Source organism: Stenella coeruleoalba (genome assembly GCF_951394435.1).
Source record: "Stenella coeruleoalba genome assembly, chromosome: 3".
NCBI classification, from domain to species: Eukaryota; Metazoa; Chordata; class Mammalia; order Artiodactyla; family Delphinidae; genus Stenella; species Stenella coeruleoalba.
In genome coordinates this window covers 1,834,925-1,859,120 of record NC_137148.1, presented here as the reverse complement: position 1 = coordinate 1,859,120, position 24,196 = coordinate 1,834,925, and positions in this window count along the sequence as shown.

Here is a 24,196-nt window from a genome sequence, read left to right as displayed (position 1 = left end):
GCGGAGCTTCCGGCATCAGGAGCTGAACCCACTGCCCACTAGATCATAACGTGAGGCATCTGGGGCTGAGGAGGCCGCCCGACAGTGGGAACTGTTAGTATTTTAAATACCATGTCCTGTATCCAGAGATGCTTTAGGTCTAGCAATGTAGAATCTATTTTTTTTTATTTTGATTTTATATTGGCATATAGTTGATTATCAATATGGTGTTAGTTTCAGGTGTATAGCAAAGTGATTCAGTTATACCTATATATGTGGAATCTGTTTCTTATTGTGTTTAACTGGGACCAAATCATTTCTTTCTCAAATGAGCAGAAATGAGAATATCAAAGACACAACCAGGCACGCGTGCCTACCGTCATCAGACCTCACGGTCTTGACGCCTGCCATGGGGATGAAACAACAAGAAACCTCTGTTTAGTGTCTCTTTCAGGGCTTGGAGTCCAGACTCTTTATGTAGGGGACCCACAGCCGTCCTCAGGGGAAAATGTAAAATCAGTGCCTGTGTCCCCACGATGTGTCCACACAGACCTCAGGGGACACCGTCACCCGGTGCAGTGTGAGGGCATCGCCTGGCCTGACCCGGACTCCCAATCCAGGGGACAAATCTAACTCACTCAGAAACTGCAAGGGGATGGGCGCTGGATGAAAAGTTGTATTTTAAGGTCGGGTGTAATAACTTAGTCATTACGGTAAAGGGAGCACGACCAAAACCAGTGACTCCCAATTGTCAAAGCAAAAGGAGCCATTTTCCAGGCTTGTTTCTGCCCGCACGACACACAGCTTTCCTTTCGGTTTTGTCCTGCTATAATTTCAAACTTGGACACACATCTCTACAGCACATTTCGAGAACCAGACCACTTTTTAAATTAATTTTTAATAATGTGTAATAATCTGAGTGGCCCTGGTCTGTGTGCAGAATTAGAATTCCTCTGATAGAAAGAGAAATATTTGTGCAGAGTTTTATGAGCAGAGTTGACCTGAGGCTTCCCGAGGCTGATGGAGAAATTGCGGCCCAGGCGGCTGTTAACCCTTCCCTGCCCGGCCCCACGCTTGGCCAGAGCCTTGAGCCACTGTGGTTTTGTTAGATGACGGAGACTGAGACAGAGCCTTCTAGATATTAAGAGAAAGACTCTGAAATTGAACATGGGCTTTATTTTAAAATGTCCAGAGACCTTGGGGTCACGGGTCAACCTGACGTCCCGGCAGGCACAGAACTTCAGCGCCATCAGAGACCTGAAAACCGACGTGCTGCTCTCTGCTCTGACTTGGATGAGGCCGGAAGCTGGTAGCGGTTTGTGCCCAGCCCTGGGGACGCTGGCCGGGGCAAGTCACTTGGGGCAGGGGTGACTCACAAAGGGAGGGTGTCCTCATCACAGCCCCGGGCATGAGGCTGGGGTCTCTCCTCTTCCTCAGCATGTCTGGATCATGGGTGTGCGTGATCACAGGTGTTTGTGAGGGTTAAGAAGAATATTTATGCTCCCCTGAAATAAAGAGCCAGCCAGGACCCTGGATCTGTCATCCCCGTGTTAATCTCCATGAACTTCCCATCCAAAAGAACATCTTGCCTCCCTGTTGGACTGACCACAGACTTCCTGCCCTTGTTCTAATGATAATTGTGTGTTGATGATTTCCAGTGACACAAAAACACCAAATCTATGGCTCAAAAATGTTCTTCCCAAAATCAGGTTGAAAAGAAATTCATTTCCAGCCCCATTCCCCGAGGGGAAAAATAGACCTAAAACCATAGCTATGAAGTTTTGAAGGGGCCGCCGAAGGGGATTTATTCTCTCTCTTCAGCTGTTAACCGAGGTCCCTCTGGGCGGCAGCGTCCTTGCTGGCGCAAACTATTTCAATATGACAATCGCAGAGTGGTGCTTGGGTTATTCGACAGAGCACACTTCTCGGTGAAAGTCTAAAACAAAAGAAAACACTGTACGTGGTCTTGAAAGCATCTGTTGACTTTTAATCTGTGCTTTGGAGCAGATCCTATAAAAATTTTTGTTAACCAACAATTTAAAGGGATTCCACTTTATCTTGTTTGCCCACAATAACCAGTTATTTAAAATCAGTGGCTGTTCTTCGCCAGAAACAAAATACACGTGACTGTGGAAACTGGAGGGTTCACGTATTTCAGGAGGGGGATGCCCTGAGCCCCGCCCACTGGTCTGAGTGCTTGTGGTAGCACCCTCCCCTGCGTCTCGGGAGCCCCACCAAGTGCACACAGGGACACGGAGCGTCCATCCCCGAAACGGACCCTCTGCAGGGGTGTGTCTCCAGCCTCCCATGGGTCCACCGTCTACGTTATCTGACGCTTCTCCTGGACGTGTTTACCCCCAGAGCCTTGAACTTGCTGGAGCAGCAGGACCTTGGAAACCCTGTGACGTGTGGTGACCCCAGGCCCTGCTGTCCCTGCAGCCTCTCGTTGGGGTTGAGAAATGAGGACCAGACATTTCATGCTGGTCTCACCAAGACATTCCCTGCTGTTCTCCCCAAGACTCAGGAGTTTTCAGTGGTACAGAGAGCTTCTCCTGTGACCACTGCAAAGTCCAAGCAGGGCTGTGGGAGCCTGAGCGCCTGGCCTGGGAGCCGTGGTCTCCCGCCCAGAGACTTCTCAGGGGCCCTTCAGTCGGGCCTGCATCCTGGCTCCGCCTCCCTAGGGCGTTCTATCTCATCTCGCCCCAGGCATCTGAACCAGCTCATCGGGTCCATCCCAGGCTGCTCTCTGAGGTTAACCTCCGTGTCCTGCCCTTGTCACCTTGTTGGTCCCCAACACTAAGGCAGAGTCTACGCTGAGCCTGGGGAGGGGCCGGGCAGCTATCTGAGTGATGATGTGTAGAGAGGATGCACCCATGCGTTACCACCTCCCAGGAAGGAGGCCAAGCGCTCTGGCCTAGCCAGTGAGAACAGCACGGCCAGGGACACCGACGTGGGGACACAGGGACGTCACTCCTAGAACACCTTCCCTTCTGCCCCGGGTGCACATGCCCCAAGCTGCCCGCCCCACCACGGAGAAGGGTCACCACTGCGGGGATCTCTGCCACTGGGAAAGGAAGTGTCAGGCAGCACCCTGGTGGAGACATTGAGGAGGATTTGTGAGAGGTCAGGCGGGTGGGTTGTGCTGCCCACGGACCCTGGGCCAGAGGACAGGGAGAGTCGGCGCCAGAACAGCGAGGAGTACAGGCGAGGCAGGTGGCCCCCTGATGGCATCTGACCCTCGGCGTGGACCAGCCTGGACAGCCCTGCTGTGAATGGTAACATCAGCCTCTCTCTCCTCCAGTCTCTCCTGCCCCTTAACTGGCCACATCTTGAAGCTCCTGGCAGGTGCCGAGCATGGAAGGGGTGCTGAAGGGGTGCTGGACAGGCAAGTGGAAAACAGCTGCCCCAGGGAGCCTTTTTCCCCCTGGCCAGAGGACAGAGACACCAGGCACATCGCTCCTTTACTGAACTTTACGAGGGGGTTCAAACTTGATTGTAAAGTCTTTGAAATGTCTGTTTAAAAGGTTTTATGATCATCCAAAGCATGTTTTTTAACTAAAATGTACCAGGCTCAAGGGAGCTTGCTGTGAGGGAGCAGAGCCACCCTATGTAAACAGCACTGGGCTCCAATGTGGGGAACCAAGCAATGCAAATGGGTCCCAGGGACCCACATACAAATACAGATTTCTTTCCCCCAGAGCACTCTGTGCCCTGGAAATGATTTATATCTCAGTGTGCACACCATCGAAAGTGAAGCCAGAAAATCCCACAGAAAGAAGGGGTGTTCTCTAAGAAAAGGGGCTCAAACCCTGTCTTGCAGCAAGGAGTTCATAAGGAACGAATAGTATTGTATTGAAATGTGATTTTGCTTCAAATCAGCCCCCAAACATGAGCTAAATATATAAAAACCCCAAGAGAGATTCACTTGATAAAACTGAAGCAAAGCTCTCATTTCCAGGACATTTCTGTTCCAGTTTTGGAAACTTCGTTGTTTGAACGTCACCAGCGTTAAGTTCTTGAGGCTCTTCTCTGGGCCAGGCATGTTTCCAGGGCTCAAGTGCCAGCAAGTGTCTGAAATAACTTCAGCCAAAGAGCTCAAAGCAGAAGCTCATCACACCTGTTTGCCAGGTTCTTGGTTTACGAGTCTGTCATGTGATTAACAGCAATATCTGGTGGGCTTAAGAAAATGAAATGGATACATCAGCTATACTCCAATATTTTTTTTTAAGAGGCAATAGCTAGAAGCAAAAAACAAACGTTAGCAGAACCCAAATCTTCTGATTTTTAATCCATGAATCTAATGATATTAATTCTCTTTTATAATATATCATAGTGTTGTATACATCATTTAATTGTAAATAAATAGTTATTAAATTAAAAAAAAGAAAATTGAAGAGACACAAATGTTCACACCATAGGAGGGACCAATGAGAGTACTGACTTTTGTTTACTTCTAGGTTTGAACATTGTAAAGTCACTTACATAGTCCCAATGAACCTAAATTGGTAAGAAAAAGGAAGAAAAGAAAGAAAGAAAGAAAGAAAGAAAGAAAGAAAGAAAGAAAGAAAGAAAGAAAGAAAGAAAGAAAGAAAGAAAGAAAGAAAGAAAGGAAGGAAGGAAGGAAGGAAGGAAGGAAGGAAGAAGAAAGAAAGAAAGAAAGAAAGAAAGAAAGAAAGAAAGAAAGAAAGAAAGAAGAAAGAGAGAAAGAAAGAGAGAAAAAGAAAGAAAGAAAGAAAAAAGAAAGAAAGAAAGAAAGAGAAAGAAAGAAAAAGAAAGAAAGAAAAGAAGGAAGGAAAGAAGGAAGGAAGAAAGAAAGAAAGGGAGAGAGAGAGGGAGGGAGGGAGGGAGGAAGGAAGAAAGAAATGAAACGGTTCTCTAAGACGGGAAAGCAAATTCAAGTGTGTATTTTATCTTGCAAGAGTGTGACATTTTAAAGTAGAACTTAAATATTACAACCACTTTTTCAAAAATCTCCACCATCAAGCTTTCTTATTTACCGTGAGAAAAAAGACCTTTTCCTTAAGAAAACAACAACCAAACGTTAAGCTGAAAATTAAAGGACCGCAAATAGAGTAAGCCAGGGACGATGACACAGGAACTTCCTTTTAGCTACGTGTGGACTGTAATTTTACCGAGCAAAACGATGAAAATGTGAATCTAAAATCCAATGAATATCTATCCCTCTCTCCACCTCCAGCGCTGCTGCTGTCACTTTGGAGTTTTCCTGATTGGGAACTAAAGGGGAAAATTCCAGATTCTTAGGCCCAGGGAGGAGGGGATGCACTTATAGGTTAAGCTGGAGTGAGGTCTGGGGAGTTTCTAACCAGTGTTTTTAAGTGGGGCAACTGTGCTCCTCCAGAAATGTTCTCCGGCACCGCCCGTCCTACTTGTGGACCAGAGAGCGCAGGAATGCACCTCCCTCCGGCCCCGCCCAGTGGGCAGGGTGACCTGAACAGCCACAGGGAGAAGATGCCCAGCAGTGTGAAACAGAGACACCTGCTGGCCAAGCCCCAGGCCCTGCTCCATGCTCCCCGCTCCTGCTGATCAGGCATTTCTGGGCTGTCCTCAGCCTTGAATGGGAGCCTGATGTGGAGTTCCACACACGCAGGCTGCTCTGAAATCTGCAGAACAGAACGTGTTTCCCCAAAGCTGTGCTGCAGGAGCTGAGGGCGTCCCTGTGCCACCATCCTTGGGGACCAGCACACAGAGCTCACCCAGGGTGATGACCCAGATTGGACCTGCTCTTGTTTTATTTCTGTGTGTGTGCATTTAGTTCACAGACAGATCACAGGCACAAGACACCAGAGAGTCTGGAATTGCTTCGTGCGTGCGGTGTCTGGGCTGAGCTGTGCATCTCGGGTGGAAACCGCCAGGGACGAGGGTGGTGGGCTGAAGTCCACACTCGCTTTGGAGAAGCAGCTCTGCTTTCAGCCCTTTCCTCGGCCAGGTCTACATCACCTACGACCTGCTGGCACACAGCAGGAGTGGCCTTGCAGCCTCTGTTATTTCTTGCTGATTTATTCCTGATTCTGAGTCACACCAGCAGCTCCCAGGGCAAAACTGCTTGGAAACTCGGGTCTGGGCGCCGACTGAGGGCACAGCCGTTTGCTTGCTTTATTTCATTGATCTGTCACTTTGACGGGACTTTCTTCCTCCTAAGGTGTCAGCGTGCCTGAGGAGGTGCAGAGCTCTGCTTCCCAAACCCTGGCGTCATTGGAAGGAGCTTTTGGACCTCTGCTGGCCAAGCCACCGGGCGTTCTGGAAGCAGGAGGGTGACACGGACACGACAAGGGGGCGATGTTCCCACTCTCTCCATGCTGCGCTGGGAGCCCCGGCTCACTCGCCTTTACACAGAGCCCCGTTCCCTGCACGCCGCCGTCGTTGCAGTCAAAGACAGCAGCTCTTCAGCTCTTCTCTCGGGAAGGACTCTGACACTCCCAGCCACTCACGCCGCTTCGCCACTAAAATTGTGAGGCTCCAGCGGAAGCTTCCAGGAACGGAGTCTCACCCCAACCACCGGAGAGATGGGTTCCTGCTGCCCTCGCCGGGGGTTTCCAGTCAGCACCAGCTGGACCGGGCCCTTACGTACGTGTCACCACCCTGCCCGCTGTCACTTCTCAGGGCTGGGATGGGGCTGTGGCCGCCCGCTCTGGTCTAATTGTTGAAATGTGTGCTTAGTTCACGTGAAACAATGGCTCCCAGAGAAAATAAAACACCCCACAGAGGTGCTGAGCTGTGAAAAGAGTGGTGTTTGGGAGCCTGGTTTCCTGAATAGACTTGTTAAATACCATGGCTGATGGATGCTGAGTGGGCAGGCGGGGAGAGCGGCGGCTGCCCGGGCCCCTCCGCAAGCAGGGCCAGCAGCCGGGCTCCTCTGGAGGTGGACCCAAAGCCGAGCCCAGCTCCCTCCTCTGTTTTTTTTCCATTTCTGCCATGCAAAGATAATCAGGTTTATGTAAAGTATGTGTGCTCTTTTGACAGCCCACGGTATCTCATTAATTCAATCACACCAAACACCATTGTTCCCAAAGTGTTTGAAATGCGGATAGGGACCCTGCTTTTTCTCATCCTGTCCATCACTGTTAACATTTTTCTTGCAGTTGCCATGGCTGGGGCCAGAGTTCATGAAAACACAGAATAAGAGGCAACAAAACAAGAATAAAGACTTATTTGAGATACTCTTTTTAAAGGACATCTAGCATCCACAGAACATGGGAAGTGAATGTAGACAGGTTTGGGCACTACGCTTGCTGAGAGGAAAGAGAGTAGAAAGAATTTGAAAATCAAATAGGCCTATAAAAACTTGACCCAAGAGTCTCTGGGAAAAACCCGATGAATTGCTCCCTCGTAGAACAATGTTCTTTCTTTCGTGTGTTCTTCAGAGGGACAATGCCTCATATATTATAACACATGCCACTGGCGCCTTTACACTGTTGTAAGCGGCTCAGGCCAGCAGAATGCTGAGAGCCCGCAACAAGGGATTGCATGCCCACGATGTGCTCCTTCCCCGGCTCCACCAAAAACAAGCACTGGGAAAATTCTTCATGCATAGAAGCCCACAAAGCCGGGCTGGAGCTGGGCGATGTCACGCAGTGAGATCATGTGACGCACTTAGAGAAAAGGGCAACATGCATTCACCCAGAGACACTGTTAAGTTCCCATTTTATCTGCATGAATGTACCCGCGGCCACGTCACCTCAGGCTTGCAGCAGCCACGGCCGTCTCTGTGATGCCACACGGATTAGGGAGACCACAGGGCCCACGCTGGGTGCGGCATGGGGGTGATGACCGAATCTCCCACATCTGGGGTTCTGAGTGGAAGCCCCGCCCTGGCACTTGTCAGGTACCCCCTCACCCAGCGCCTTCCCCCGTGAGATGCACCGGGGGAGGGAGGGAGGGGTCCCGGCCAAGAGGGTGCAGCTGGCCCCTTGACAGGGGCTCCCTCCTGTTGGCCTGTCTTTCCCTTTGGGAAAAACAAGCACCACGTGGGAAGGCAGGTTGGTTTCAACACGGTTTATATCACCCTTTTCATTTTCGTCTTTCTTCCTTCAGAGGCACTTCAGGTCCCAAACTAGGGAGACCCCTCCTGCTGGGTTAAGGGCAGCCCATCCCTGCGTCTACCCAGCTCCCCCTCCCCTGGGGGCCCCAGCACAGCCTGCAGCGGGGCTTCTGGTGAGTAACACTCTGTGGTCAGTGGTCACAATTGAAACCTTGGGGCCCCCTCCCTCCATTCAAAGAGAGAGACAGCTATGGAACTCAGTCTCTTCCCGCCACCCCTGCTGCCGGCACCCCACCCAACCCTCCATCCTGTCAGCACTGGGCTAAGGAACAAGATTCCTCTGGGGTCCCTGCCCCTCCCCCGGCCCCTACGGCCCCTCCTCCACCTTCCCAGGTGTCAGGGCACATCTCTCTGTCTCCAGACTTCCTGCTGATCGAGCATCACTCCGTGTGGGAAGCCCCCAGGCCCGCCCCTGCCTCTCCAGCTTCACCATCCACAGTCTCCGACTTCCTCATCTCCCTGGACCACTGGCCCCTCTGGGACCCCTCTGACCCTTTGCAGCCCCATTTCCCTGTGCCTGGAGTGAGGCCCCCAGGGGACCACCAGCCCAGCTTCCTGCTCCTTGAAGCTCTTTCCAGACTCAGGTTCCTGCCCTGCTCCCCTGCTTGGTTCCCTCTCCTCTGTGTGCCACCACCGCAGGGGAGCCTCTGCTCACTGGGGCTCGTGTTCTGTCTCAGGCCTGCACCGGAAGCCTCGGCAGGGCACGGTGCTCACGTCCTGTCCTCTCCAGTGCCCGCAGCTCCCTGGGCAGTGTCCTCTCAGGAGCAGGTCCCTGGACGACGTGTTGGGATAGTGCCCTGCGGTGGCCATGGACAGGCGGGAGATGCCATCGGCCCGGGAGCCCCTGGAACGCCTGCCGAGGGGGCAGGGAGGGACACGTGCCCTGGGGGTGGTGGAGAGGAAGCTCAGACCCAGGCTGTGCCTGACCCCAGCCTGCTTTCTGTCCCCTCACCTACCACACCCTCTGCACATCTGTCAGTTGCCTTGAATCCCAATTCTGACCTGGGCAAGGTATCAGTAGCCACAGTAAATTGTATTTGTGCAAAAGGACAAAAAGTCACAACCACATTTGGCTTAAGACCAAACTAAATCTTGTCTCCAAGTCAAGAAAATACGACTTCAGGGGCTTCCCTGGTGGCGCGGTGGTTGGGAGTCCGCCTGCCAATGCAGGGGACAAGCGTTCGTGCCCCGGTCCGGGAAGATCCCACATGCTGTGGAGCGGCTGGGCCCGTGAGCCGTGGCCACTGAGCCTGCACGTCTGGAGCCTGTGCTCCACAGCGGGAGAGGCCACAACAGTGAGAGGCCCACATACCGCAAAAAAAAAAAAAAATGCATTTGAATCTGACTCCGTGCCATCTTCCTGTCTGGGTCACCTGACACTGCATCATGGTGATGCGTTCACATCCACGGCTTGTGTGTCTGTTCCCACTAGGAACCCTTCACCTTCTCTCCCTGGTGCACATTTAGGGTCCAGGGATCCTGAGGGCACCTGTTTCCCGGGGGTCTCTTGTCTGCTCCCCATGAGCCATTCCCATGACATCTGTGCTGCTTCCTAATTGCCCAGACGTTTGCCTTTAGTTTTTTCCAGAGGAACAGGTTTGGAAAAAGAATGCTAACTCAGAGAATTCAAGACTGTTTTTACTGACATCATCATTCTCATCACAGTGAAGTTTGCCCGGCTCACTTTTTAATCAAATGGCTTATTAGCCTAATTCTAAAGGTTCCCATTCATGTCCCGTCCAGCATGAACACACTGCGTTTTCTTCTTTTTTTAACTATCTATACTTCTCCCTTTGTACTTGAGGGCTACTTATACCAGCTTCTCTGTCTGATGCGTTTGTGCCTAATCACATCTCTTCGGCTCTGATAGTCTCCCTGCCCCCCCGTGCTTGGTTTGCCCACTTCTGATGCCACCTTGTATCTTCTCTCCTTCCTTTTCTCTTAGGACTGTTCACCGGCAATGGAAGAAGGGGAACGTTTCAATAATCCCAGACTACAGATGAGCTCAGGTATATAATATTGAGTCTTGCACTGAGTTGTAACATAAAACCGCATTAATTAAGACTTAAAATTATAACAATTTTGAAAGGGATTGTACATAAGCTTTTATTTTTTTCTGTCTATGAAAAGCACCTTTGCTGTGGTTGTGTTGTGTGTTTTAGGACCTCACGTTTATCTGATGAAGCATCATCTTGCCTGTGGGTTCTCAGCTCTCTCCTCTGTCTACTGAACCCCATTTCCATGGACCTTTCAAGTTTGAGACATCGCAAAATAAAATCATGGAACAGATATCAACATATTTTCTACTTCAAGCATTCTACTGATGGAGATTGTGTTTCTCTAAAATGCATCTAGGACTTCCCTGGTGGCGCAGTGGTTAAGAATCTGCCTGCCAGTGCAGGGGACATGGGTTCCATCCCCGGTCCAGGAAGATCCCACATGCCGCGGAACAACTAAGCCTGTGCGCCGCAACTACTGAGCCTGCACTCTAGAGCCCATGAGCCACAACTACTGAAGCCCGTGCGCCACAACTGCTGAGGCCCGCACACCTGGAGCCCGTGCTCCACAACAGGAGGAGACGCAGTAATGAGAAGCCCGCTCAACGCAGCAAAGAGTAGCCCCTGCTCGCCACAACTAGAGAAAGCCCACGCACAGCAACGGAGACCCAACACAGCCAAAAAAAAAAAAAAAATATATATATATATATATATATATATATATATATATATATATATATATATATATTTAAAAATCTTTAAAAGGCTTCCCTGGTGGCGCAGTGGTTGAGAGTCCGCCTGCCAATGCAGGGGACACGGGTTCGTGCCCCGGTCCGGGAAGATCCCACATGCCGCGGAGCAGCTGGGCCCATGAGCCATGGCTGCTGAGCCTGCGCGTCCGGAACCTGTGCTCCGCAACGGGAGAAGCCACAACAGTGAGAGGCCCACATACCGCAAATAAAAAAAAAAATCTTTAAAGTACATCTAGAAGAGGGAGGTTGATTTATCGAGTGTGTTGGCCTCACTGACTAAGATTAACATCAGGCCTGATTTCTTAAGCACCCTCCCCAGACTGGCCAGGTGAACCCCAGTGCAAGGACACCCACTGTGCACCCAGCTGTACCCTAAGGGTGTGCAAACAAACACCAGGCAGTCCCTCCTCCATTTCTCCTCCGGGGTGCAGTGGGGGTAGGACCCGGTCCGGTTTGCAATGAGAAACAGGGCCACCCCTGGAATCCCTGAGACCTTCCTGCACTGAGGCATTATTAGAAAGATGGGAGAGGTGTGTGGGTTGGCCAAATGCCTGATGGTGGAAAAAAGAAAGGCTCCCGCCAGTCCAGCCCGTGTGTCATACGTCTGAGGCACTCTCGGGCTGGGCCGTCGACAAGAGCTATTTTGTTTGAGTTGAAATCAACAACTGATCATTCCTAAAGAAACTGGCTAGCAAACGTCTGTTGAAAGTCTAACAAAATTTTCCAGGTTGTGCGTAACTGTAATCGCACACATAATGTCAGAAAGATAACAGGGGCTCTAAGTCCCTTCAAAACAACAACCAACAGTCTGCCAAGGAATGAGTTTTGAATGATGAAAAAAATCTGTACAAGTCCTAGTAGTTTTCAAGTCTATACACTGTTTATAACAAAATGTCCTGAACTTTCATTCCAGATCCTCTCTATCTAGGGATCCAACACTTCACGGCAATTCCTGCTGGAGAGAGGGAATTGGGAGGCATGGTCGGAGGGCACGGGGCCCCCTGGACCTGGCGGGTGCTGCCTGGGTGCAGTCACTGGTCCTGAAATGCTTGCCGCCAGCTCCCCAAGTGCAGGAAGCAGAGCCCGAGGGGCCGAGGGGTTCCTCCTTGGTTTTCGGGGTAAATGTGAGCGGGTATCTGAACTCAGGTAGGTCTTCTCTGCTTCGTACTGTTGCCAACATAGCAGAAAACACACCTGCAATTAAAGAAAATGAAATCTCACCTACAAAATATAAATACGTGATCCAGTTAGCGGAAGGAAGCTCAAGGGTGGTTGAAAACGGCCAAAGCCAGCTTCAGAGGCACCCTCTGCAGACCCGAACGGCTCCTGACGCTCTGTTTTAGCTGTGAGTTTTCCGGTGGGTGTCTCCTGGCAAACAGGCACCCGGGCACCCAGGAGGACCAAGAGGAAAGAGACATACAGAGGTTTCTGGGGCTGTTTGCTAGCAGGCCTGACGCCCCCACTTCCATCTCAGTGAGCGGCCAGGCTTCCTGTGGGGAAAGGAGGAGACCTGCCCCTACGCTTCCAGCTCCTGGGCAGATGCAGGAGTGACCCGGCGTCTGGCATGAAAGCAGGGGGGCATTCCTGCTCCCTAGGGCACCCTGACCACCCGGGAAACCGATGTCAGCCAAGTCAGTCTCATGCTCCCAGAGTCCTTCCTGTCTGAGCCTCCCGCCAGGTAGAAACGGCCCCAGTGCTGAGCCTGGGTTTGAGCTCAGCCAGTCCGACACACTGTCTCACCTCCTCTTCACACTTCCTTGGACGAATCCCCACCAGGTCCAAAGGCCAGGTCAACACCGAGGCTTCAGTCCCGTTCCGTCTGCTCTGTCCCTCTCGGCAGCAGAGCCCCTGTGGTTACAACTCGCAGATTTCCAGGCTGGAGAGCATCTTGGGAGGACCTGGTCTGTGTCTGTGAGGAGGCAGCTGTGGCCGGGAATGTCCAGGAACTTGAACGAGACATGTCTATCGAGGGGGCCAGGCCTGGAAACACATGCCCAGGCTGGTGCCCAGCTTGCATCCCAGCCTCTCCTCAAACATCACCCTCCCACTGTGGAGACACAATTACAACCCAAGTCCTGCTACTTTTCTGCCATTCTTTGAACCAAGGCCAGACCTGGCCACCTCTTCCAGTGTCTGGGATCCACCAGCTTCGAGACAACATTGCAGGGATGCAGAGAACAGGGCTGCAGGCGACCAGATAGAGAGTTCTGGGTCCTGGTCTTCATTAGGGTTGTGTGCTTGGCTGTCCTGCTTGGAGGCCTTTTGCCAGGGGGCCGCCCAACCGGGGCTGGCAGGGCAGTGAGGCATTTTGGACTCACAAAGGCATTCTCAGACTGTCTCAGAGCCGGATCTCGTTCATCTGAGGAAGGAGGGCTTCTATGATTTCCTCATGAGCATGGAAGAGGGAGATTGTTGTAACAACAAAAACTTTTCCAATATCATTTTTTATTCTTCAGATTTGGGAGATAATGTAACCAATTTTAATTATTTGTGACATTGAAGCAGGAGGAGTAAAAAGTTTACCTGAAATCCCTAGATATTCCTCAAATACATTTAATAAATATTTAATAGTTTCAAATGTTTCCCTGGGAAAGCCACTATAGGCCGTTACAAACCTCTAGAGTTCAGAAAGGACTTTGATTGTGGTTTGGTTTAGTTGTGGATTTTAGCCACAGGGAAGGATCTCTAGACGGAGATGCTACACATGCCAAAACGTCTGACAACCAGGTGTGCAGAGATGCAAGCGCCCACCTGCCTGACTCACATGGAGCGTAGGAATCTCCTGACAAGCCAAACCTCCCTATCCCAGCCTCTAATAATTTAGAATTTCTGAAAACGTTTGATGGGCACCCTAAACTTTTTCACCATTTCCAAAATATTTGAAATAAAGCAGTCAGTGAGGCTAAGTAGAATTTTCAGAATGCTGCTTAAACTCTTAAGAGACTGGAAAATACTTTTCAAGTACTCCAAGAATTTGAGAAAAGTCCATTTATGCATAAATGCTCCATATGCCAAACGTATTCAAGTCAGTAACTTGATTTGGAAGTGAGTCAGGTCTCCCCAAGGCTTTCCAAACCCTGAGACATTTTTGGTTGTGATGTCCCGAGGCCTGTGTCAGGCAATGCAGGGCTGGGGGCCCTCTTTGCTCCTTTCTGTCCAGTTTATGAAATGGGTGTTTTTTCTGCTGTGTCCGAGAGCCTGTTACAGGCACCCTCGGGCAGCCTCTGCACAGGTGGTGTGTGTGTTTGGGTGGGCAGCGTCAACCCCGTTCCTTCCGGCGCTCCTTACACACCGCCTGAGCACACAGTTGGCACTCCCCATCCACGGGGCTGCGCCTGTGTGTTCAGCCATAGATCTGAGTTGTAACGTATTTGATATTTAACATGCACTAAGGTTCTCGCAAAAGATGCTCTACGATTCCCCAAGGGCATCTCTTCTTTCTTGGAGAGGATGCTCAGAGAAAGGGGAATAAACAGACGGTCCGTAGATGAACCAGCTCCTTTATCCTCTTACTTTGGGGCCTGGATTTCAGCAGGAAAATATGAAAAGGTTTCTGCCCCATGAGGACAAGCCATGCATTGTAAGGAGGAAGCAGAGGTAGATCTGGATTAGCAAGCAAAACTGTGTCCTGTTTTAAGAGCCCTTGATTCCAGTCGACTGTGTCGGATTGTTAAAAACGCGAACATTGTGTGTGACTATTCATTTTTGTCACCCGCTCTTGATTAATCCCATTCTAAATGGCATCTGCGGGCCCTGAAATCTCATAGTACTTAATTAAATTAGTGACACAGTTGTCTCCCCGTTTTCCTATCAAAGGGTTGTGCTCAGGAGAAATAAAACCTTTGTTCCCCGCTACTCCGTATAATTTATACCCTTTTCTCCCCTTTTCTCATCCAGTTCCTGGCTCAGATGCTAAATTGTAGCTGGTAATAGGGAGCTATTAGGTTTAGTGAAGCATGTCAAAGAAACAGTCAGTGGAGGCCCTGCTGAAGGGCGCTTTGGCTCCCGAGAAGCAGCGGGGTCAAGAATCCTGCGTCCAAACGTGCAGGATGGCTTTGTACCAAAAGTCACACTTTTTGAACCAAAACGTGTGACCTCAACAGACAGAGGGGAGAAGAAAGCTGCTACTGAATAGAGATGGAGGGGGAAGGGAGCACAGGCCCCGTGTCCAACCTCCACACTCTCAGCCGCGGAGGAGGAGATGAAGGGGATGAAGGGACACCCTGTGGACCGTCAGGTCGAGGTGGAAGAGCTCTGGTCACTTAACTTACATTGGGCGCGTTAGCCCTGAAATCATTCAAATTAACTGTTAATTAGAATAACAATTTAAGTGAGCAAGGGGAAAGATACATGTTTTTCAATAGAAAATTCTAGATGTCCTGGGATTATCAGCCTCAGGGCTTCACTGTAACCACACCCTCCTTTGTGTCAATGTTTAGGTGATACTGGCCTTGGATTTTGTTGGTGTTACAAGCGCAGACCCTGACATTTTGAATGTGGGAGACCTCAGACAGACACAGGAAAACTCACGCACCCAAACGTCCCCCTCACCATTGTTTAACCCAATGGAAGACAGAATAGACACTTCTGCACACTGACTATTGCGGACAGTGTGCCGCGTCCAGGGGATCCCAGGACAAGGGCACAGGTGCCTCTCTGAGCAGGTAGCAGTGCCCTGTTGACCTTGGTCCCGCATGGAGCCACAGGGCCTTGAGGGTATCTTAATGTCCTCTTGGCCTTGGAAGCTCACCTGGTTTGTGGGAGCAGACCCTGGCTACCAGCCCTGACATTTGGGTGGATTTTAGGTGGTTTTCCTCAGCACCGAAGGTGCACAGGTGTGGTCAGCTGAGCCCCTGGCACCCAGCCACTGCGTGACACAGGTGAGCACACACCTGGGCCACCAGGACCCTCGATTCCCTTCTGGTGAAACCATAGCCAAGGATGAGATTCCAACTGAACCAGTCACGACAGTGAAGTGAAATTATATACAATGAATGGAAACATAGAAAGTGTGGGAATGAGTGTGAGCTATATTTTCAAGGCAGATGAATGAAGTTAGGTGCATGAGCCCAAACCTGCTAATCGTAGAGAACAGAGCCCCTCTGTAGTGCTAGCCATGAAGTGGCATGTGCGTCCTCACCGCCACCTGACTGCCAGGTGGCTGGGCAGATTCTCACGTGATCCATTCCACCAGGAAGAATCACACGCCATCAGTTGTTTCATTATATGATTATGCTATCATGCTAATGATAAAGTATCATCGATCACATGACCGTGGGGTCATTACAGATGGATTATCTGGCAAGAGATGACCACGGATAGATTTTATTTGGGGAAGCACCTTAGAAATATACAAACCAACTCATGCTCATTACAAATGTCAAAACATCCATGTTCATCATTTCAAATCACAAATGCAATTTACAAAAAGGAACTCAGCAGGGTGCTTGTGGATTTGAATAGGTACAAGGGGAAGGTGGGTGTCACAGAATGTGGAATGGATCCCCTAGAACGACCAAAGCACAGGAAGAGAATGGGGGGGGGATGGTCCAGCAGAAGGAGGAGATGCAGGTCTGTGCACAAGCAAGAGCCCTGAACCCAGAACCATCTGCCTGCAGGACGACCCGGAGGAGCTCCTGGAAGACAGTGGCCTCGGGAGAGAGATGAGGAAATGAAGTCAATTTTAAAATCAAATCCATGTTCCAGGTACGGGGCTAACTTAACATGTTGGCCCTCGATCCTACGATGCAGAATTTACTTTCCTCATTTTATGATTGGGGTGGGGCAGCCCCGGACAAGCTCTGATTTCCACCAGCCACTCCGCTAGTCAGTGGTGGACCTGGGGCACAGACTCCAAGCTGCTTGACCCCAAGTATCAGCTTTGTCTTCCAGTCCCCACAGCACAGGTGAGAAACAGCAGTGAGACCCTTGTTGTCAAGACATTTGGAAACCTATCTTCCAGAAACCAGGTGTGGGATTCGGGTAGAGTGCGGGTCCTCCCAAGCTTATGCCCATGGAAGCAAGTGCATAAAAGTCGGGGCAAAGCCTCAGCTGAGTGAGCATCTCAGTCCCAACCATGTTGGGAGGACACCGGCACCGGGAACCCTATGCTCTTACCACACAGGCAACACGGTAACTCAAAGGTCTCTTCAACAGCTTTTGCCAACAAACCAGATTTTTATTTGTAACCCCAAATTTTGACCCCTAACATTTTCCATGCAACAGAAGTGACCACCATCGTTTTTCTTTAATGAAATAATGTATGGATGCATTGACTTAATCACAAGTTTACCTCAAGTACTCAAAGAACATGCATTTGTTCTCCTTTCCTGATTGCAAAATCTCACCCTGGACCATGACTTTGAAGGTGTTTTCACCACCTTGTGTTTCTGGCTTGTGCTTAACTTGTGGTCAACACAACGCCTTCACAGGACCTGACTTCTGTAAATCTAGTCCTGTTTTTTTTAAAATCTCAGGTAAGACATACGTTTGCTATTACTAACATTGATTTTGTTAATTTCTTCTCATTCATTTTAAAATATTCACTTTACCAACTCGAGTTTTGACTCCCTTCTCCAGCACCCCTGTCCGTCCCCAAACAACTGTGACATCTGATAATTCAGCGACCTTCAACACTCCACAGGGGGTGACACGGGTAAGTCCCCACAACTCCATCAGTACTTCATTTAGTAGCCCTTGAAACTTACATAATGTTACATGTCAGCTGTGTCTCAATAAAATTGGGGAAAAAATTAAAATAAAATTTTTTTTTAAGTAAAGAAAAATTTTTAACTGATATTCCCCAAATACAGCAATTAATTCAGTTTTTAATCACCTAAATCCAATATCATTTACATAATCATTTCACTGCTCCTGGTCATCAAAATGTCATGCGAAGCTTTCTTACACGTCTCTAAAAATGAAGGCCCACCATCTGTGGCACACGGCCCTCTTGTAATCCTACCAAGGAAGGATTCACTTTTTTAGCATAGCTTCTTATTCAGCCCTTATTCCTTGTACAGCTGACTCCTTGCTCGTTGTAACTTCTTCTAAATCATCTGATTAGTTGTACACTAATCAGTATTATGTAGCCTTCGTGGTTCCCATGCCCACTCTCTTTTTTACAAAATCACCACAGTTCACCATTTCCAAAGCTGTCAGCTCTACCAGGTTCCACAATTGATCAGAGACATATGTTGAAAACCTTGAGCCTTCAGAATTGTTTGCATGCTTCCATCTGTTCAAGCTGCTAAAACAAAGCACCACTGATGGGACATTGGTGGGGGGAGGCTTAAACAGCAAGCATGTATGCCCACAGTTCTGGAGGCCGAGAGCCCATGGGCAGATATGCTGTCTGGCTGGTCTCACTTCTTGGATTGCCAATGGCCACCTTCTTGCTGTGTCCTCACTGGGCGGAGAGAGAGCTCTGATTTTCTTTTCTTCTTCTAAGGGCACGAATCCCATCATGAGGGCCCCACCCTCACAAACTCATTTAAATCTAATCTCGCCTCCCAAAGGCCCCACCTCCTAATGCCATCTCAGTGGGGGTTAAGGCCTCAATGAATCTGGGAAGGGAGGGCACAAACATTCAGTCCAGAACAGCATGCATGTGTGTGCATTCCATCACAGAACTGGAAAACAAGATAGAGTAATGAATTTTTATGTTGATAAATTAATGGAATTAAAAGAAGCACAGGCTAGAAATAACGAAGAATCAGAGGAGAGAAAACTGCAGACTAAAATATGCAGAATGGAAAACGTCTTAAAAGTAAGAGTTCTCCTTCAAGAAATACCTGCCCTAAAACCAAAAATAAAAACAGAAGAAGAAACAAATAACAAAATGGGAAGCTAAATAACTCGATAGCACAGTCAGAGCTCGGATCTGTGAATGAGAAGATCAAACCAGGACACTGGCAGAGTGAGGCTCCAGAAAGAGAACTGATGCCAGAAAACTTCTCGAAGCTCAAGAAAGGAAGAACACATTTAGGTTTAAAGACCCGTCAGAAGACTCACACTTCGGCACTCCCTGGTGAAATCTTAGGTTGCCGAGAATAAATGAAAAATTCGAAAAGCTTTTAAAGATGCAAAGGAAAAAAAAAACTATTTGATTATCCACAAAGAGACAGAAATAATATTGGTGTGACATTCCGCCACGGTACCACTGAATTTAAGAAGACAGTGCTGTAATGTCGTAAGTGCTCTGACACAGGAAAGAAAGAATTTGTGATACGTGCTGGGCCCTGGCAAGCCAGCCATCGCTCCAGGACTCAGAAGCCCAGCTCACAGGAACCTAAGACACACAGCCCCCGTGCTTGTTCACTGTGTTCCCCCAAGCACCTGCAATACTGCCTGAAACACAGTAAGTGCTCAATAAGTGTCTTTGAATAATCAGGATTTCTGAAATAATTATCTTAGGATGTAATCTTCTAAAAGGAGAATTGTATTTGGAAAGAGAAATACACAGGACTTAAAACATCAATGAACAACAGAACCAAAAAACATATAATTAAGCCTAAATAATTATCAAGGTGTAATAAAAGTGTGCACAAGCCGGAAAGAGAAAGCTTCCAAGTCAGGGATGGTACAGGGTTTGAAGGCCCTGTTTGTCTCCTTTGAGGACGAGATATACAAGCTCACTCTGGACTCTATTATTTTCTGTAATAGAAAATCATTAGTTTATATATTTGTATTACACATCAAAAGGCAATTACTAGAAGAACTGAAATAGAGTCATAACTTCTAAATCACTAGAGGAAAAATAGAACAACAACTATAAGTAAAGCAAAGAAGAAACACCACAACCCACAGCACGGCACAGGAGAAAGGAGGAAGTTATCACCACCTGAAATTCTCCACCAGAAACCACTGTTCTTAACATGTTAATACACGTCCTTCCAGTCTTTCTTCTCTGCATATAGAATGTGTACTTAATGTTTAAAATGCACATTGTTTCAACTAAAATATTGTGAAGAGTTCTCACCATTATGAAATTCTTCTCAATAATATCTCTTAATCTTATAATAGCTCATCTTATGGAAGGACCACTTTTAAAATAATCTTTCACTGTTTAACTTGTAGGCTATCTCAGTTTTTCAATATCATCAATATCAGTTCAAAATACATTTTTTTAATTTTTTTTTCTTTTTTTTTGGGGGGGGCAGTGTGCATGTCATGCAAGACCTTAGTTCCCTGACAGGTATTGAACCCATGTCACCTGCAGTGGTAGAGAGGAGTCTTAAACACTAGATCACCAGGGAAGTCCCAAAATATATTTTTATGTCTAAACATCTATGAGTTTTTCAGTCTTTTCCCAAAATTTGGATGACTAGAAGGGAAATAATAGAGGCAAGGTTGAGCTGTGAAACACCTTCACCTACTGACAAGTTTCTTCTCGTGAACGTCTCAAGTACCTGCAGTCAGAGGGCGTTCCTTCCAACAGCGGTATTATTTTTGTCTTGGATCATTTAGTAAACAAAACTATAAGCCTCTTTCTTTTCATTCAGCTACTCAGTTTTATTTTCTAAGAAAAGGGAACATTTAAATAGTCTTTTTTAATCTTCTGCATATTTTTCCCATGAACTGTGTCTGTGTCACATCCACTTTTCTGCAGCTGGCCAGTCCCCGGGTGATGCCCACACTCATGGCTCAGCCCTGCCTTCTCCTCAGAGCTCTGGACTCACCTCCCAGCCAACCTCACCTCCACTTGGAAGTCCAGGCTCCCCACATCTCAGTAAATATGGAACAACCACTGACCTGGCTGTCGGGGACCAAAAACTCAAAGTATCCTCCACTGGTCCCTCTCACTCGCACCCATGTCGCGTCCACCAGCAGCCCTGTCAGCTTGGCCTCAGAAAGTGTCTGGAATCTAAGCAGACCTCACTGCCCTCAGAGCCGCCCTGGTCCACACCACCTGCATCTCCCCAGGTTCCCACTGCAGACCCCCTAACCCTCACACTGGTCCACACCACCTGCATCTCTCCCACAGCAGCCCCCTGACACACTGGCTGCCCCAGCTCACCAGGCTCTAGACCCACCCCTTGCCTTGGGAATACAACCAGTTCCTCACTGGCTACCTCATCCCACCTCCTGCCCCCTTCTCCAAGCTCATCTCCTCCCTCCACCCTGTTCCTGTTCAAACAGACAGACAGACCGAACACACGTGGCTTCCTGCTACTCCTAGAACGTGAGCACTACTGGCCTCAGGGCCTTGGAAACTGGCCTGTGGGGTCCCCCAAAGCCTTCCCTCTGGGGCACTGGCTGGGACCAGATTCCTGACAGCCAGGCTCGGGGCCTCCCCTTCTCTCTAACGTCCCCTTGTCAGTTACCCCCCGACAGTGTCCGTGTGTGTAAGTGTGCATGTGTGTATACACGTGTGTTGGCACACTGCTTTCTGTCCATCCCACTACAGGAGAAACCAGCTGGGGACAGAACCCTCTCTGATCACTCATTAATGTTTCCTGGAACCTGGAACAGCCCCGTCCCACCTCAGGTGCTGATCCATTACAGGTGCAACGAATGAACGAATACCTTTATGGCAGAATTTTTCTATGGATGCCTTTTATGTTAAGAGGTCTTTCCAATTGTTTATGACGCCTTTGACGGGACACACCGATTATAAAATCTTACTTCAGGACGAAGTTGAGCTTCATCAACAGAAGCGATCTTTTCATTTCTTTTGCCTGTGTTATCCTTTAAAAAGGTTGTAGTCTTGGTAGAATTCTACGTGTTAAATGTGAGGTTTCCTCTTGATCCAGTTCCCTTTAGAATCTCTGGTCATGCCATCATTCTTTAAAATTTCTGAATTCTGTTTATTATTTTCTAACTTTTGTTAATTTCCTCTGGGGTGTGTGGGTTTTTTCAGCATTTCCATCCTCCAAGGGGACATGATGGGTCTCTCCAGAGTCCTGCGTGGCGGGCAAGGTGGGGCCACACACTCACCCAGCACAACTCCTGGCTCCATGGGGCCTGCAGGGGTGGGGCAGGGGCTGTTCTGCTGCCCACTGGCCATGTGACCTGGGCAGCCGTTGAGCCCCTCTGGGCTCTGGGAGCCCATTTTGGAGTGGGGCTGAGCCACGTTGCGTGACTGGACCCTGTGCGGGGCCTCAGGGCCTCGGGCCCTCGGGCCCTGGGCTGTCCCAGCTGTTTTCAGTCTCTGGGAACCTCCATGTATGTCCCCTTGGCCAGGAATTACCCTGGGTCCTGCCAGAACACACGTCTGCTCTGCCCTCCTTCACCTCCGAGCTCCAGCTCCCCTAGGGCACGCTCGCCGGGAGCCCTGCCCTCAGTTCACCCCACAGCTCACTGCACCCTTTCCACAACCACACTAACTTTGACAATTCCCTGAGAGTCCCAGACTCCAGGTCTCAGGAGATGGTGGGACAGAGCCAGCCTCCAGGCGACGACGGCCCCCTCCCACGTCACTGTCACCCACGTGGGTTTGTTGGTATGTCACTGGCTGAGATCAGGATGATTTCCCTCCTAAGAGTTACTAGAAATAACCTCCAATGTTGAGATTAGGTCTTGTCTTTCTTAAAAGTGTCTGCTTTGATGCCAAGCATCTGTGCTCACCAAGACTCCAAGTTCAAGTGCCCTTAACAAAGCGAGCCTTTCTTCTGTCAAAGCGGCAAAGGAACAACTACCTACATCCACACCTAATCTATGTCTGAATCTAATCTGTACATCTACCTATACATCTATATCTACAGTTATATCTGTATTAGCTATAGCTATGCATGTATATATCATCTATATTCATATCTGATCTATATCTTCTTCTGATCTATCTATATCTATATCATATCTGATCTATATCTTCTATATCTGATATATACCTATATCTAGTCTATATCCAGACCTAAATCTGACCTCTATCTATATCCACACCTACATCTGTATCCACACAATGTACATCTAGAGCACCTACTTCTATATCTACATATACATATATGTCATATATATATAATATAATCTATACCTAAATCTAACCTCTATGTACATCCACACATAAACGTACATCTAGCTCTACGTCTGTATCTACACAGAGCACACGTACACCGGGTATCTTTCCAGGTTTTCTTAAGATGCTTGCTATTTCTAGCCAACAAATAATTCCGTGCCCTGGTATAAAATCTCTTTGGGACCATGACCAGGACCCGTAAAGAACAGCGGGACAGACAGCCAGGCAGGCAGACACCGCACGTTCCTCCACCAACAGAGCCACGAGTGGTCCCAGGGCCGTCCTTACTGCTAGGGTCGGGCCAGCGCCGAGTGAGGAACGTGGCCCCGCTGGCGTGGCAGGTAAATGGCAGGCACAAAGTTACACAGCTCTGGGCGCATGCATTCCCCGAACCCCCTGACCTCCTGATTCCTCATCTGTGAAGCAAGGACGTCTGCTCATGGACAAAAAGCAAAGCGCACAGGCTGCATCTGTCATGGATGAGGCAGCGCCACTGACGTCCCCTCCCTGCAGACCCGGCCATGACTTTGAGCAGAGGGCAGGTGCCCTGCAGCCTCCACCAGCCCTGGATTTGGTCACGACTTTGAGCAGAGGGCAGGTGCCCTGCAGCCTCCACCAGCCCTGGATTTGGTCACGACTTTGAGCAGAGGGCAGGTGCCCTGCAGCCTCCACCAGCCCTGGATTTGGTTCCTCCAGACTCCAAGCTGCAGACACAGTCCCTGAGGGCACCTTCCAGAATCTTCCCAGCATGAGTGGGCTCCATGGCCTCGGTGGGTCGGGAGATGCCTTCCCTGGCTGCACGCTGACCCCTGCTCACAGCCACAGGGCCTCACATGAGAAGAGGCTCCCATGAGACTAGCCACCACCTAACTCCCCGGAGCAGCTGGTGATACCGAACCTTGGGCCCTGAGGCCCGCTGACTTGCCTCTGTCTCTGACAGGTGCCCCAGGGCCAAACTCTGGAGCTGAGGAACCCGGGTCACAGGTGAGCTGGGAGTAGGTCCTCGGGTCCAGCAAGGGCGGGACCAGGCTCTGCGACCCATGCTGGAGGGGAGCCGTTTCTCCCCGAATATGGAAAGGAGGTTGGAAACTCCCAAGGGACCAAGTAGAGTCAATTTACTCATAAAAAGGCAACGTGTTATGATAGGATTCAGATGTTCAATTGACTGCTGCAAGAGGAAGTTTAAAAGTCACATCTAATTTGATTTAATAAGGTTGCTTCCCCTCTCTCAGAGGGAAAATGGGACGCAGACAGAGTGTGATTTTTATTGAAATGCCTTCCTGTGATTGAGGATGCGGGCCATCCATCTTCTGGGGGACAGGGAGTGAGGGCAGGGATCATTGAGGTTGAGTGGCCACAGGATTGTATGCAGGGAAATTGGACGCGATAGCTAACGGACAGGACCTGCCTGTGGCTGGGGGAAAGCCCGGCCATCTCCAGGCTTGGTGGGGGG